At 40.3% G+C, this 6,825-nt stretch overlaps 1 protein-coding gene across 1 annotated transcript in view; it reads right to left on the reverse strand.

Moving 5' to 3' along the window:
• Supt16h (suppressor of Ty 16 homolog (S. cerevisiae)) overlaps positions 1–6,825 on the reverse strand; it is a 57,433-nt gene that overhangs the window by 36,676 nt on the left and 13,932 nt on the right. The window lies entirely within an intron of this gene.

A 6,825-nucleotide genomic window follows, 5' to 3' on the forward strand; every position in this document is an offset into this window, starting at 1 on the left:
TTAACAATTTGATAAAGATAAAGTCTCATGTAATAAAATCCAACCATTTAAAGATAGAAAAAATGTTTAGAATATTCAATTATGAAACCATCACCATGATCTAATTTTACAACTTTTTCATCTTCCTAAAAGAAACCCTGTACCCATTTATCCATCATTCTTTCCCTCTTTCTGTCTCTTCTCTAGCTTTCAGCAACCATTAAACCATTAAACTATTAATCTAACTTGGTTTAGTCTCTATGGGTTTGCTTATTTTCTACATTTCATGTGCTATGTAGCCTTTGTGCCTGGCTTCTTTCATTTAACATGCCTTCAAAGTTTACCTAGTCACTAGGATTTATTTACATATACATTTGGAAGTTTCATGGAATATAAATCCCTCCACTGATTTCTACTGAGATACACTTTTTCCTTAGGTTACTTTTTTTTAAAGTTACACTTTAGGTTTATTAAGAGTAAACTTGTTATAAACTTTGATATAAACCAACTGCAGTTAAAAATCTTAGTATGAATCAAAGCAGAAGTATCAAACTACACCACCACATTCAGAATAAACAGAAAATTTGCTGGGTGCTGGTGACTCATGCCTGTAATCCTAGCTACTCGGGAGGCTGAGATCTGAGAATCACGGTTCAAAGCCAGCCTGGGCAGGAAAGTCCGTGAGATTCTTATCTCTAATAAACCACTAGAAAACCAGAAGTGGCGTTGTAGCTCAAGTGGTAGAGCGCTAGCCTTGAACTGAAGAGCACAGGGATAGAACCCAGAGTTTAAGCCCCATGACTGGAAAACAAAACAAAACAAAACCTCTTTCACTTTCAATGTCTTTTGTGCAATAGAAAGTCTTGTTTATTTTCTATATAAAGAAATGAGAAATGAAGGCTGGGAAGGTGGCTCAGTGGTAGAATGCTTGCCTTGCATGCATGAGGCCCTGGGTTCAAGTCCTTAGCACCACATAAGCAGAAAAAGTCGGAAGTGGCGCTGTGGCTTAAATGGTAGAGCACTATCCTTGAGCTGAAGAGCTGAGGGACAGTGCCCAGGCCCAGAGTTCAGGCCCCATGACCAACAAAAAGAAAAAAAAGAAATGAGAAATGAGAAGTATGAAGTACTTCTGTTATTTAAAAGACAAGCATTTGTAGATACTGAGTAGTAAGCTAAGTTCAACTGAGTTTGGGGATCTGGCATATGAGTGAAGTGTGCATAGTCACTCAGACTAAAACTTAAGTGTGTTCACTAACAGTGAAGTAGTGCACATTGTATTTTTTGTGCAGGCTTTTTTGTGTGACATTCTTACCCATCCCTTTCCTATCTATACCTTCTCTCACTCTTTTTAATTTTGTAGGGCATACATTGAATTTTTTTATTTTATTATTGTAAAAACACCATACAGAGAGGTTACAATTACATGGGCAAGGTACACTGAATCTTGACTGCATTCTTCCTCCTCCTCTTCATTGTCTTCCCTTTGATCTACCCCACCCCTTTCAAGTACCACTTCCTGGTGTTTACTTTGTGAACAGAATTATACTATTTGAGGTCTCCCCAGAACTCACCATATTAATATGTTTGTATACACTTGTGTAGCACCTACCTAATATATTTTCTTATAAGTTCAACATAACTTTCCCCTTTAGGGGAAAGCATCATGCATCCTGTCTCCCTGGGCCTGACTCAGTTCACTTAACACAATTTCTCCAGGTCTTTCCATTTCCTTACAAATGGCACAATATCATTCTTTCTAGTGGATGAGTAAAATTCTTCCATTGTGTGTATATATGCCACAGTTCCTTGATCTATCCATCCACTGAAGAGCATCTGGGCTCATTCTATACCTTGGCTATGGTGAATAGTGCTGCAATGAACATGGGTTGTGCTGGTGGCACTACTCTATCCTGATTCAAAACAAAAATACCAAGGTCTTGCTCTATAGCCCAAACCACATTCAAACTCAAGGTTCTATTGCCTCACCCTCCCAAGTGCCACCATGCCTGTAATTCTAGCACTCTGGAAGACAAAGAGGGAGGATTTTTATTCCATAGCCAGCCAGGGCTACACAAATGAGACTCTATCTTAACAACAACAACACAAAAACAAAACAATCAATGGGTTGATTGTTTGAAGACATGGCTCAAATGGTAGACTATCACCAGTGAATAAGCAAGTCAAGAGCAAGGAGGCCCCTGAGTTTAAACCTCTGAACTAGAATACAAAAAAGAAAGAAAGAAAGAAAGAGAGAGAGAGAGAGAGAGAGAGAGAGAGAGAGAGAGAGAGAGGAAGGAAGGAATGAAAGAGAGAGAAAGAAAGAAAGAAAGGAAGGAAGAAGGAAAAAAGTTGGACATCAGTGCTCACATCTGTAATCCTATCTACTCAGGAGGCTGAGACTTGAAGGCTCATGGTTCAAGGCAGGCTCTGGCAGAAAAGTATATCAAACTCCACCTTCAATTACCTGACAAAATGCCAAACTAGATGTGTAGCTCAAGTGTTGAAGTGCCATCTCTGAGCAAGAAAGCTGAATGTACATATGAAGCCCAAAATTTAAGCACTGGTATAGGCAATAAAAAAGACACATACATACAGTCATACTAATTGAAGAACTTTAGTAAATTCACAGAATATTTACAGTTAGCTAAAAAGGTTATTAAATTATCTCCCATTTCCCAACTATGCATGTGTATGAGGCCCATTTTTACCTTTATATTTGATTCAACTTATATAAAAGCTCTTTAAGGATGAATATGCTAGAAATATAGTTTGTAATTTTGAAAATAGAACAATAAAAATTGTTGAAATTGTTTGAGGATAGTGATAGTTCAAAACTAGAATATATTGTAAGGTGTGTGGAAATTTAACAATTAAGTAGTGTAAGCTTATTTTATAAAAAGGCTCTTTAGGATCTTGAGTTATTTAAGATTATAAAATGGTTCTTATAACAAAAGTATGAAGGATTAGGGTATAATGTTCAGTGGTAGAGTGTGCTCTTAGGCATGATGTCCTGGCTTCAATGTCTAGACCTTATCTCTCTCCCCCCGCCCTGTACCCCCAAATTTAGAACTACTATGATAAAATTCCCAGGACACTTTAACTCTAACTTTAGCACCAAGTAGTCTCCTGACCCTAATTTTCATACTCAAAACTCCAATCAAGGTGTGACACACATTTAAATTTCTTTTAGCAACTACAAGTTAATAGGTATCAAGGTGTTGATCTGTCTTCTGTATTTAACAGAATGCTTACTGGGTAAGGGCTCATTCAGAAGCCAGACTTCCTAAGGTTTTAAACTTTGACTCTACCTCTTAACCCTAATTTCTTTAATCTCCATGTCTGTGTTGTTTCAAGAATGACCTTTGACTAAAAAATTTACTTGTATCTCATACCACTATTTCTGATAAACAATTGGCTATTCATAATCAGTACAGAATACATACAATGTAACAGGTTTCCAAAAAGTGTGCAATCCAAAAGGTGGTAATTCTGGGTGGTATGGCTTCAATAACAGAGAAAAAAATGTACATTTTTAAATTTTCTTTTAATCTACTTGACTATATTAAGAATGTATCTGCTTGGTGTTTGTCCTTAACATATGCTGTGCTGTGATACAGAGGTGTACTTTCATTATCTTTATTTTTTAGCAACTACTTTTCATTTTTGACATTTTCCATTTATAGTGATGTAAATTACTTCTTACAATATTTAGCCTTAACAGAGCTCAATAGTTTTTTGGAAGCTGTAATGAGAATAGAGGGTTGGGAATGTGGCTTAGTGGTAGAATGCTTGCTTAGTATTCATGATGCCCTGGGTTCAATTCCTCAGTACCACATACATAGAAAAGTTGGAAGTGGCACTGTGGCTCAAGCGGTGAAGTGCTAGCCTTGAGCAAAAGAAGCTAAGGGACAGTATCCAGGCCCTGAGTTCAAACCGCAGGACTGACCAAAAAATAAAAAATAAAAAAATAAGAGAGAGAGAGAATGGAGAGTAATAAAGAGTTAGGGTAATACTCTTAATTGACCACCATCAACCCTCACTGGAGTATTGAGAAATACAAATGTCTTGTAGTGTCTCACTGGGCTAGAACTCAGGGCCACTAAGTATCAGGGAAGGGAAATAAGCCTATATATGTAGACATATACGTGAACAAGATGAGGGCTAAAAAGAAGTGTAGTTAGCAAAGTCAAGAGATCTATTTCGCGGGCTGGGAAGGTGGCTCAGTGGTAGAGTGCTTGCCTTAAATGCATGAGGCCCTGGGTTTGATTCCTCAGCACCACATAAGCAGAAAAAGCCAGAAGTGGCACTGTGGTTCAAGTGGTAGAGCGCTAGCCTTGAGCTGAAGAGCTGAGGGGCAGCGCCCAGGCTCAGAGTTCAAGCTCCACAACCAAAAAAAAAAAAAAAGAGAGAGAGAGAGAGAGATCTATTTCAAGTTCTCCGAAGCTCTAAGACAAACTCTAAATCTCTTTGCAAAAGACTTTAATCTTCCTTAAAAATCTGTGAGGAAGTCAGGCGCTGGTAGATCATGCCTGTAAACTTAGCTACTCAGGAGGCTGAGATTGGAAGATCACAGTCCAAAGCCAGCTGGGCCAGGAAAGTTTGGTGGAGGTGTGGCTCAAAGTGGAAGGTAGAGTGCTAGCCTTGAACACAAATGAGTCTCAGGGATAGAGTTCCAGCCCCATTTTGGACACACACACAAAAAGGCTCAGAAATGCTCCAGATTCAGATGCTAGGTCCAGCACAATGTACTAAATATCGGGAGTTAAACAAAAGTCTCCATTCTGAACATGTGATAAAATGAGACAAAGAAATAGAGGACTTTTCCATTTAGATGCTGATAATGGAGTCCTCCATGAAGTAAGTCTAGCCCATATAACCTAAAGTAACATCTTCCAGTTGTGAAGCCCTATTCATACAGTACTTTCAATCAGTCTTTCTCTCCACCCTGCCTCTTTCTTTTTGTCGTGGGGCTTGAACTCAGGGCCTGGGCACTGTCCCTCAACTCTTCAGCTCAAGGCTAGTGCTCTACCATTTGAGCCACAGCATTACTTCCGGTTTTCTAGTGGTTTATTGGAGATAAGAATCTCATGGACTTTCTAGTCCCAGCTGGCTTTGAACAACGATCCTCAGATCTTAGCTTGCTGAGTAGTAGTTAGGATTACAGGTGTGAGCCATCAGTACCCAGCTCGATCAGTTTCTTATTGCCATATATATATTTTAATGCTGGCACTGAGGTTTGGACTCAGGACCTAAGTGCTGCCCCTGAGCTCTTTTGCTCAAGGCTAGTGCTCTACCACTTGAGCCACAGATCTCCTTGTGGCTCTTTAGTGGTTAACTGGAGATAAGAATCTCACTGATTTTTCTGCCTGTGCTGGCTTTGAACCATGATCCTCAGATCTAAGCCTCCTGAGTAGCTAGGATTACAGGCAGGAGCTACCAGCACCCTATTGCCTTATTTCTTAATATAGAAAAGTAGCTAAATCACTTTGTAACTCTTTTTCTTTGAAACGTCTTGCTATGTAGCCCAGGCTGCCTCAAATGTGATTCTTCTACCTCAGTCTTAATTAGTTTGTAAGCATGAACCACCACACCTGAGCCTTGCTCACATTCTAATCACTCCTCACCCTCCAGTACTAGGATTTTAAATCAAAGTTTCAAGCCTGTAGCCCAGGCCCAGAGTTCAAGCCCCACACCTGACAAAAATAAATAAAACGAAACAACATAAAACACCAAGGAAAACAAAAAACTGGTTTGTCTAGGTCATGTGATGCCATGGGGGGGGGGAATCAATGGAAGAAAGGAAAAGTAGTGATTTTTCCATTTCTATCTAAAAGCAAAAACATTTACATGATAGTAACAATGTAAATAAGTGGCAGTAACTGATGCGCCAGTGGCTCATGCCTGTAATCCTAGCTATTAAGGAGGCTGAGATCTGAGGATTGTGGTTCAAAGCCACCCCCGGCAGGAAAGTCCATGAGACTTTTATTTATTTATTTTTTTAATTTTTTAATTTTTTTTGGGTCCGGTCATGGGGCCTGAACTCTGGGCCTGGGCACTGTCCCTCAGCTCTTCAGCTCAAGGCTAGCGCTCTACCACCTGAGCCACAGCGCCACTTCCAGCTTTTTTCTTTTTGCTTATGTGGTGCTGAGGAATCGAACCCAGGGCCTTAGGCATGCAAGGCAAGCACTCTACCACTGAGCCACCTTCCCAGCCCTGAGACTTTTATTTTTGTCCATCACGGGGCCTGAATTCTGGGCCTTGATGCTGTCCCTCAGCTTTTCAGCTCAAGGCTAACACTCTACCACTTGAGGCACAGTACCACTTCTGGCTTTTTCTGTTTATGTGGTGCTAAGGAATCAAACCCAGGGCCTCAGGTATGCGAGGCAAGCACTTCACCACTGAGCCACCTTCCTGAGACACTTATCTCCGATAACCACTCAGAAAACCAGAAGTAGTGCTGTGGCTCAAGTGGTATAGTGCTCGCAGTGAGCTGAAGAGCTGTCCCTCAGCTGTCCCCCAGAGTTCAGGCCCCACCACTAAAACAAAAAACAAAAACAAAACAAAACAAAAAAAGCTTGTTTAATTTTTATGTATGAAACTTTTGATAAAGATGTTATGAAAAGGATAAAATTGCCGGGCAGTGGTAGCTCACGCCTATAATCCTAGCTACTCAGGAGGCTGAGATCTGAGGATCACGATTCAAAGCCAGTCTGGGCAGGAAAGTCCATGAAACTCTTAGCTCCAATAAACCACCAGAAAACCAGAAGTGGTGCTGTGGCTCAAGTGGTAGAGCACTCGCCTTGAGCTGAAGAGCTGAGGGACAGTGCCCAGGCCCAGAGTTCAAGC

The sequence above is a fragment of the Dipodomys ordii genome, unplaced genomic scaffold (assembly GCF_000151885.1).
Source record: "Dipodomys ordii isolate 6190 unplaced genomic scaffold, Dord_2.0 Scaffold121, whole genome shotgun sequence".
NCBI lineage: Eukaryota > Metazoa > Chordata > Mammalia > Rodentia > Heteromyidae > Dipodomys > Dipodomys ordii.